This window comes from Pseudorca crassidens, chromosome 14 (assembly GCF_039906515.1).
Source record: "Pseudorca crassidens isolate mPseCra1 chromosome 14, mPseCra1.hap1, whole genome shotgun sequence".
NCBI classification, from domain to species: Eukaryota; Metazoa; Chordata; class Mammalia; order Artiodactyla; family Delphinidae; genus Pseudorca; species Pseudorca crassidens.
The window spans coordinates 12,652,928-12,663,639 of NC_090309.1; positions in this window are offsets into that span (position 1 = coordinate 12,652,928).

The following is a 10,712-nucleotide window of genomic DNA, read 5'->3' on the forward strand; positions in this document are numbered from 1 at the left end:
GAAGATGGAGGAAGGGGCTGTGAGCCAAGGAATGCAGGTGGTCCCTAGAAGCTGGAGAAGGGCAGGAAATGGGTTCTCCCGTAGAGCCTCCAGGAGGAGCACAGCCATGCCAACAACTTGACTTGAGCCCAGTGAAAACCATTTCAGACTTCTGACCTCCAGAACTGTAAAATAATAAATTTATGTTGTTCTAAGCCATTGCATTTGTGGTAACTTGTTACAGCAGCTGTAGGAAACTGACACAGGGAGTGAGTGGGCCTCTGTGTGCACTATTCAATGCAAAGGGACTGGATAACTTGGTGAGTCCTTCTTGGAAGCCTGGCCATGGCTTCTCCTCTGGCCCCTCTGCTCCAGAGCTTCTAGAAACAACCGAGAAACTCTAGGCAGAACCCAGCTCTCCTCCTCTGTCCATGGACAATGTCTTGGGCTGCTTACAATTTCAGTTTTAGTTCAGGTCACGATTTTTCTATCAGATACTTCTCAATGAATCAGTCATCCAACTGACTGACCGGTACCATTAGTTGCCTGCTAATGTTGATGTGTGAGGACCAAGCAGGAGCAGTGATGGAAAGGCAGTGAGCTTGGACTGGACGTACTGAGTTTAAGGTTACTGTGGAACTGATGAGTTGAGTTGACAGTTTACAGCTGGGAATATAGGGCTGGCCCTCCACTGAGAGTTTGTAGTTAAAACTGACACTCATCCTCAGAGCCCCAAATCCCTCTCCATTTCGTAGAGGATCCACAGTCAAACAAGCTAGAGCAGAGAGCCCGTGGTGTCAGGGCTCAGAGGGGTGGACTGCTGGTCCTCTTCCTCTTGTACAACCACTCAGCATCTGTCCAACATGTACTGTGGGCCAGGACATTTAAGAACAGTGTATCTTCACCCTCACAGCGACCCTGCAAGGCAAGTATTCTTACCTGCATTTGACAGGTAAAGAGACTAGACTAAAGGAAGTGACATACGTAACTCGCTGAAGGTCACACAGGCTGTACATGTACGTCTGGTCCATTTGACGCCAACATCGTTCCGCAAATTTTTATTCCACTCTTATTCTAGGAGCAACAAAACTAAACTTCCTTGGAGCTGATAATTGAGTGGAAGAAACACTAAACAAGCAAATTCACAAACAAGAAAACAAACAAGGGCAATTTACATGAGAGAGGGTGAGGGCGGTAGGTACCCAATGGTAACATTAGAGAGGGTGGTCAGGGGAGGTGACCCTGACTTTTTGCAGGAGGTGACGTTTGAGCTGAGGCTGAAGGGCAGGAGGCAGTGGGACTAGAAAGTGATGCAGGAGAGAAATAGCAAACGCACAGACCTGAGACAGAAGGGGCTAATTGTGTCTGAATAGCAGTGGAAGCCTGGGGGGCTGGACCCTGGAGAGGGTTAGGAGGTGGGCAAGAGAAACGGGGGCTGGATCATGGGGGCGTCTTGAAGGCAAATAAAGGTTTCTATTTATTTTTAAGTGAAAATGGATGCTATGGGAAGATTTTAAGCAGAGGAGAGACATATTGAGCTTTATGGCTCTGATAAATTTTGATTCTTTCCCTGCCTCTCCATGGCCTTCATGTGCCCCATTATTTTATCCCCTGGCGATGACATCCTAACTATGTATTTATGTGCCGGGACTACTCTGTGCCTTTTGAGCGGGTGTAGTTCAATTTTGGGTCACCAGTGCCCAGGACAGCTGCTGGTACATTGAAGGTGATGAGTAAGTGCAAATTCTTGAACAAATTAATGGATGATCACTTGGTTCTCGTTAGACATTCAGGATACGGTGTGAGGACATCTATGGCAGCAAGGTAAACGGACGCCACTGTAGCATGGAGGTGCAGCTGGTGGAGAGGGCTGGACGGGTCTTCACAAAGGAAAGGGCATTTAATCTGGGCCTCAAAGAAAAAGTAGTTTCAGGGCAGAGAATGTGTGGATGGGCATTTCTAAGCAGAGGGAGCAACTAAGGAAGGTGTGATGGAGGAGAGCTCCCAGCACACTTGGGGCGTGATGAGTCATCCACGTGCAGGGACCCGAGGCTTGTGGCTGAGGAGTTGCCAAAAATTAAGATGGGAATATATGTGGGGCCTGACTGTAGATGCCTGGTGAAGGAGTGAAGGAGGAAGCCTGGAGGAATCATCCAAGTATTTCAAGGAGGACCCAGATTTTAAGCCTGGGCCCCTGAGGTCAGCACTGGACCAATCCACCTGCTTCTAGGGCTTCTGCTCATCTCAGCTTTCTCTTTGCCCTACCTCTCGCCCCACCTGCCTTCTCTTAGGCTCTGCCCTGGGATCAGCTTCGATGTTGTGGTTCCATGGTTGGCCTGACCCCTGCTTCATCTTTCCACATCAGCTTATCTACCTCCTTCACCGGTGGTAACTCAACTTGACCCCGCTTGGAGCAGGGCCAGGAGTGGGAGGAGACCTGGGTATGCCTGGGTGGGTGGCAGGCACATTTCACAAGAGAAGGGCCAGCAAAGATGAGTTGAACATGTTCTCTATTTAAGTAGAAACACATTTGGAGCTTTAATATATGTCAGTTCTATATGAATGCTTCGGAGAGGAAGAGGATACAAGAGATTTAGAAGACACGGTCCCTACCCTTTAAAGACATATGGTGTGGGTGGGGACACCAGACATTATGAACAAAAGCCAACATCTATTGACTGCTTCCTATGGAATGACTAGTAAACACTCCAAACATTACTCAGGGAGCCTTGGGTTGAAATTCTGCAGGGCTCAGGTAGAAATAATGATGGGATGCTGCTATTATAATTATCATTAATAATAATAATGATATCAGCTTCTGATAGACACCCCTCCCAAGTCTTATCCCTGAAATTCTTCCTCCTTCCTTGTGACCATGCCAAAGGCTTCTTTCCACAACCAACCCATCAGAGCTGTATTATGTAAATTCCTGGGAGAGGCACACTTTAGGTCACGTCCACTATTTACATCTCAGAGTGAACTGAACTGGCAGGTCCTGAGCCAGAAACCAGTAAACAAGTGAGTAGAACACAGTGTGGTAACCTCTCCTTCAGGCAGCACCAGGGAGCTGGACTACTGAGTGGTCCCATCCCAGGGGGTCAGGAAAGGATTTAGAGGAGATGGTGTAGGCATGGGGGCCAGCCAGGTGAGGGGCAGGGGGAGGTGTGGGGCAGGCAAAGGAGACAACCATATACGGGCTTGAAGGAAGTCTTGAGTGTAGCTGTGTGTGTTAGTGTGGTTAGTGTGTGTGTGTGTGCATGTGCACATATGTGTGTGCACATGTGTGTATGGTGTGCATGTATGCATGCATGAACCTGTGTCTGCATGTGTGTGTATGTGTGTTGACAAAAAGCTCCAGATATAGCTAGTGACTAATGCATAGAGGAACTTGTTTTTATTCTGAGAAGATCTGAAGCAACTTTATACAAAAGGGTGATGTGTTCAGGGTCTCCTGAAACCTGTGTGTCCTAAGTCACATGGATTGAAAATCTATCACACTTCCTTTGTGACCCAAATTTTCATCTTGTGATCCCAAGCCCACACTATAGCCCCTATATTACTATAGTCTCCACAAACAAGTGCTAAAAACATCACACACAGGAAGCAACCTAAATGTCCATCAACAGAGGAATGGATAAAGAAGATGTGGTACATAGATACAGTGGAATATTACTCAGCCATAAAAAAGAAAAAAATAATGCCATTTGCAGCACCATGAATGGACCTAGAGATTGTCATAGTGAGTGAAGTAAGTCAGACACATGTCACATATTATACGATATCGCTTATGTGTGGAATCTTAAAAAATAAAGGGTACAAATGAACTTACTTACAAAACAGAAGTAGAGTCATGGATGTAGAAAACAAACTTATGGTTACCAGGGGATAAGGGGGAGGGAGGGATAAATTGGGAGATTGGGACTGACATATACACACTACTATATATAAAATAGATAACTAACAAGAACCTGCTGTATAGCACAGGGAATGCTACTCAATACTCTGTAATGCCTATATGGGAAAAGAATCTAAAAAAAAAAAAAAAAAAAGAGTGGATAAAGGCATATGTATAACTGATTCACTTTGCTGTACGCCTGAAACTAACACAACGTTGTAAATCAACTATACTCCAATAAAAATTAAAAAAAACACAACAACAAACATCACACACAGAACTACACAGGCTACACAACACATGGAAGTTCTGGGGAAGTCTAAACCCAGATTCAGGGAGGGAAATAGTAAAAGTAAAGAAGAACACTCTAATGGAAACCAAAATTTCCTGGATACCATTGGGCCCATTCACCTGTGCGCAATAAAATCAATTTATTGGCACCAGGTTGTGGTCAAGGAAAGTGCAGCATTTATTGCAGGGCGCCAAGCAAGGAGTACAGGTGGCTAATGCTCAGAAGGCCTGAACTCCCAATGGCTTTCAGGGAAAGGTTTTTAAAGACAGGGTGAGGGAGAGTGTTGCAGGGTACGTGATCAGCTCATGGACATTCTTCCGACTGGGTGATGGTGAGGTAATTGGGAGTCAGCATCATCAACCTTTTGGTTCCAACCAGTCTGGGGTCTATGTGCTTGTGGGCAGCATACAGTTAATTTCTTCCACCTGGTGGGGGTTTCAGTATCTGCAAAACAGCTCAAAGGACATGACTCAGAATATTATATATAGCCCTTGAGGAGAAACTAAATGTCCTTAACTTCATTTAATGGCTAAACTATTATTATTTTGTCTTGCTCGACTGTTTTCCTTTGTTTCTGCATTTTCTCACTTCTCTGATTAAATTTATTCTTTGGAACTTGAGGAAGACCTAGGAAGCTAAAGTATTCCTAAAAAACAAGAGGCAAGCAGAGGACACTGGAGGGGGGGGTCTGTCCAGGGAAGTCCCCACAGGGTCCTGCTCAGTTATACCATTCTACTACAATTTGCAACCATTTCATAAATGATCATGACAGAAGTGAACATGACGAGCATAGACAGAAAAGTTAATGTCTTAGAAGCACTAGCATTTGAGTTATTTGACTACATTTCCGGTTGGATTTTACATTTGTGTAATTAAAAGTGTTTGCTAGTGATTCAACCAAAACAAAAAGTCTATCTATGCCCAAAGTAAATTCCAATCTTGGCCCCCTCAACAGGCACAGACTCTGAGCAATCCAGGATCTACATCCCATGGGCCCATTTCTCAGGCTGGGAGCCTGCAGTGGGGCCTCTGGGCTGCAGGTGGCGACAAAGATCAATTTCCCTGCACTGCCTTTTGGGTCCGGTGCTGTGTGAGCAATTAAATTAATCCGGTATTTGGTATCCACTGTGTGTCAGTCCCTCTCCCTGTGACAGAGATGCTGCCGTGAGTCATCCTCTCCTACACTCATCCCCTCTGACTCCCTTGGGACACCCTTGCCCAGACTCTGGTCATAGAATTAGAGTGACAGAGGAGGCTGGCCGTCTGGAGTTTCAGCACAGCCTCTTTTATACTGGACTGTTTCCTGCAGACGTTTTCTGAGGCCCCATCACTCATAGAACCCGAGACGTGCAAAATAGCACAGTCACGTGAGTCTGTCTGCTCAGAAGACTGCAGACTTGGGTACCTCCAAGATATGTATTTTCCAGACTGGTTCCAGGGAACACTATTCCAATGAATGTTCATGGGTTTATGGGGAAAATGCATTATTGTGACAGTTAATGTATGTGTCACCTTGGCTGAATTAAGGGATGCCTGGAGAGTTGGTTAAACATTATTTCTGGGTGTGTCTGTGAGAGCGTTTCTAGAAGAGATTAACTTTTGAATCAGTAGAATGAGTAAAGGAGATGGCTGTCACCAATGTGGGTGGGCATCATCCAATCCACTGAGGCTAAGAATCGAACAAAAATGCCAAGGAAGGGTGAATTTGCTCTCTCTTTTCTTGAGCTGGGATGTTCATCTTCCCTTGCCCTTGAACATTGGAGCTCCTGATTCTAGGGCCTTTGGAGTCCATGATTTGTACCAGCAGTGCCCCCTGCCACCATAGCCCCCTTGGTTCTCAGGCCTTTGGACTCAAATTAAATTATACCACAAGCTTTCCTGGTCCTCCAGCAGATTGACTGGGGGACTTCTTGGCTTCCATAACTGTGTGAGGAGATATATATATATATATATATATATATATATACACACACACACACACACACACACACACACATATATATACACACACATATATGTATATGTGTGTGTGTGTATATATATATATATATGGAGAGCCCTAATACAGTTATCTCTGATCTATTCTCCTATATGCTTCTCCCTGTTTACTCTGCTTCAGCCATATCAAACTCCTCACTGTTTTCCAGAGACAAATGCTCCAGGCCTGATACCACCCCAGGGCCTTTGCACTAGCCTTCTGTCTGGAAGTCTCACTTCCTCAATGAAGGCTTCTCTGATCACTTCATTTATAACTGCAACATGGACCCCTCTCTGAATCTCAGCTCTCCTGAGTCCCCTATTGTACTATCACATTCTAACACAACTATGATTTATTATTTATTTATTATTCTGTTGACAAAAAATTAATCAGTAGTCAATCTAAAAAAGAAATGGAAAATTTTACTTGAGCCAACCTGAGGATTATAACCCAACAGACAGTCTTCCAGAAAGCTCTGAGGACTGTTCCAACCATCAGAGGTCACAGCACAGTGATACACATTTTTGAGATAAAGGGTTACACGTCACTGACAGTTTACACAATCCAGATCTGCACGTACAAAGCAACTAGTGGGTCATCATGACCCCTTACGAGATTGAGAAGGAATGTTATCTCCTAAGGAGGTCTGGTTAATGCAGATGCACAATGCACACTAAAGGGGAGGGAGGAGGCCTAAATGGGCAGAGGAAAATGTTATGTTAAAAGTTTTCTTGTCTTGCCATAAAATATGAATTTTATTTCATCAGTCCTTCTTCCCTTCTCCTTCCACTGGAATGCAAGTTCCACAGGACGGAGGTTTTTGCCCATTTTGTTCATTTATATTTTACGAGCACTTAGAAGTTGTTATGACATGCGTCAGACACTCATCAACATTTGCTGAACAGCTATGGGAATAAATGCACAAGTAAGTTGGGGAACTATTGGTTAGTCAGGTCACCATGGGCAGCAGTCCCAGAAAACTCCAATAATAGTCCCCAAATGGTCTGATTTGGAGGTCAGGCTTGTCAGGAAGCCTGACAAGATTTGTCAGGAAGGACTGTGGCAGTGGGAGGGAGTAGTGGAGAAGGGTCTAGTTTCCAGAAGGAGAGCTGGTGGGGGTGGATGGGGCCTCAGGACTCCCAGACAATGTCTGAAGCCCTTTGCATGGTGTCTCAGTTAGCTCTTGCTGTGTAACAACCAATTCCAAACTTACCAACTTAAAACAACAATTTATTATTTTTCATGATTCTGTGTGTTGCCCCCAGCAATATTTATTATGATAAAGGTACTTATGCTATTCTTCTGATGTTTCCTTCTTTTTTTTCCCCTCCTTCCCTTCCTTCCATGTGTATGTACTGAATCCTACTTTACACTGTGTGTGAGGAGATACATGTAAGGATTGACGTCCTAGTGTAGGAGAACAAAATTTACCACTCCCAAATGTCTTTTTGGCATGTGGATTATTTTGAGCTGAAAACAATCAAGGCCAAAAAGATTCTAGAAGAAACTTTGACCTTCCCCCTAACTGCCTAAAGGAATGTAGGTAAAGGACCTGTTCCAGGAAGGGAGCTGTCATCATAGATAACTATAGTATGAACTAGGTGTGTAGACAGGGAGGAACCTAGCAAAGTTTGTTAAAATTCCTCTCTGTTTCCCATTGTCTCTGCAGGGCCAGCAAACATTTACCAAACATTTGCTTTTCCATTTCCATGTTAATTGCCTTTCTCGCCTTTGAAACCCCAAACCACTCTCCACCCCTCAACATCCTCTTTCGTCTTTAGCTGAAGATGGTATTTAAGGTGAGGGTTTTGGCTATTTTGGTGAGTTACACAGGTTTCCTGGGTCTCTCCCATGTCTACATGTTGTTAAACTTTTGTTTGATTTTCTCCTCTTAATCTGTCTCATGTCAATTTAATTCTTAGACCAGCCAGAAGAACCTAGAAGGGTAGAGGAAAATTTCTTCCTCCCCAACACGAGCCTTCTCAAATTCTTACTTCCTTCTTGCTCTCCAAAGCCCTGAATTCAGTGTCGAGCACACAGTGAGAGCTTAATCAATGGCTTTGAATGATTCTAAGCAAACTGCAGATGCAAAGAACATTTTCACCGATATCCTCAAGAGTAGTCTGACCCTCATCCAAGACTATGTCCCCTTCACATTGTACAACTCTGAGGATGCCGTTCACATTGTAGACAATTTGGATTTGTTTACTATGTTAAATTATAACTTGCCCTCAGAGCACCAGAGGGTCTCAAATGCTCTTGACCACTTACATCAGGGTCAGCTAGTGAAAAATGATTCCCGGGTCCCCACCTCCAACTGGCTGATACAAAACTATGCGGTTGAGGTATTTCTGAATTTCTAGGAAGCCTCTAGTTGATTCTTAGGAAGACTCTAAGGATCCCCAACGTATACCGAATTTCCTTCAGCATCAACTCCACAGATATTAGATCCCAGTCAGAGTACACGACACTCTGTATGTGTATGTTTCCATGACCAAAAAGGAATAACTAAAACAGGAAGTTGAGAATCAAAACATAAATCTCCTGTACAAAAATATGTGCCTCACATGTGACCCAATATGTCATTTTATGCTCTGTCATGGAAGATGGAAAATCATCCTCATTAGGAGAGGCTGCTCATCGTTCATTACTTCCCCATATGCCCTGCGAGAGAGGGGAAGGGGGTGATCAGCATGGAAATTCAGGCAAGCCTGGTTAGGAGAATTCACTAGAATAGACTCCACTGGGGCAGGAGGTGCTTCGCCCGGGCAGGGGCATAGTTTTTGGGTGACGGTTCAAGGCTGATGTTACATCCTTTCCTGTTCTGGAGGTCGGGGGTCTCTCTTTACTGTGTTGTCCTTGGGTAAACTTTTGCTGTACCTTGTAGGTGGTACTTCCTAGGCCTGGCCAACCGCTTAACCAAAGGGATGGTAACTCCCACCCAGAAGGTATCCTGACAAGGGTGTGGCAGAGCCCATTCTTCCTCACCCCCAATACTCTGCAGGCAGCAGGTGAATGCTTGTCCCTTTGTCAACATTCTTATTATATGGCGCCAGACTGTGAGCTCCTAAGGGACAGAGACTTTGACACTTTCATTTCCATATGCTCATAAATGAGTACAAAGATGCTGGAGTCACCTCATACAGTTATGTATCTTTTACCCCTCGGCTCTAGGGCACATCACCCACATTTCCATATCACAGTCTATAATATTTATTATGACAACGTTATGGCCGTTGGCAATAAACTGCCTTGTACCAAAAAAAAAAAAAAAAGTCTTTCTAATGACTTTCCAGCTGATGAGAATAAAATCAGGAAAGGAAACCTTCTGCTAATTCACTCCAAGGAGCCACCAATGGCTGGAGCAAAGGGTACAAAGAAAGAGGAAGAGGCAAAGATGTGGCTTAGAGGAAAATAGGGTCCAGATCATGAACTTCATTGTAGCATGCTAAAAGCCTGGTTTCCAACAGGAGGTCCCTGCAGATGACCTCAAGCAGGGTAATGACATGATCAGATTTGCCTCCTAAAATTAGTGCTTCTGGCTGCTGGCTGGGGAATGGATGTTGGCACAGCCTCTCACATGGTTTTTCCTTGCTCCAGCCTTGCTCTCCTCCAATCCAGTTGAGAGATGAGTGTCGAATGATTGTTGCAGGGGATTTGAGAGAAGTCAATGGATTTAAGGAAAAGGAAGAAGGTAGGGTCAATAGATTTGGGTGATTTATTGAATGCAGAATGAGATTGACCACCAGATTTCTAGTTTTGGTGTCTATTAATGAACGTTTCTACTGATGGGTGGTGATTCCATTTACCGACAAAAGGGAGAATGGAAGAGAAGGTGGCAGTCTGGGTAGAAAGAGAATAAGATCTGCTTTTGACTATGTTGAATTTTGAGGTGTCTATAGACATCCAGATAGAGGTGTGAAGTGGGCAGATCTGGAGTTTGGGAGAGGAATTTGGAATGGAGATATAAATTTCAGAGTTTTTGGCATAAAGAAGATAATGGAACTGAGGGGGTGAATGAAATAGGGAGAGAGATTAGTTTAAAAGAGAAGATGATCAGGACAGAAAGATATGTGAGAATCAGGCAGAAGATTCAGAGGCTTCTGGAGGCTTAGGAGAGGACTTCAGAGGTAGAAGGAGGACCATGAGACATGGAGTATTGATGTCTAGAGAAAAGAGGGTTCAAGGTGAGAATCAACAGCATCAAACTAACAGCACATCAAGTCTGGTCAAGTTTGAAAAGTGTCCATTGGGTCTAGGAGCTAAGACACCCTGGAGAGCTTTCAGGAAGAGAGCTGTGCAAAAGTGAAAATGAAGGGTCTTCAAGAGTGAGTGGAGGGTGAGAAAGAGGAGGCAGTGGGTAGAGATAATTTTTTCAATAAATTTGGTTGTGAAGGGGGAGAGAGAGATATGGGTGTAGCTAGAGGGAGACATGGGTCTAATGGAAGAAAATTTCAAGATGTGACAGGTTTAAACAAGTGTAAAAACTGATAGGAAGAAGTTAATGAAGAAGGACAGGCTGAAAAAAACAGGGTGGGTATGCAGTACAGGTTCCTGGGTATGGGCAT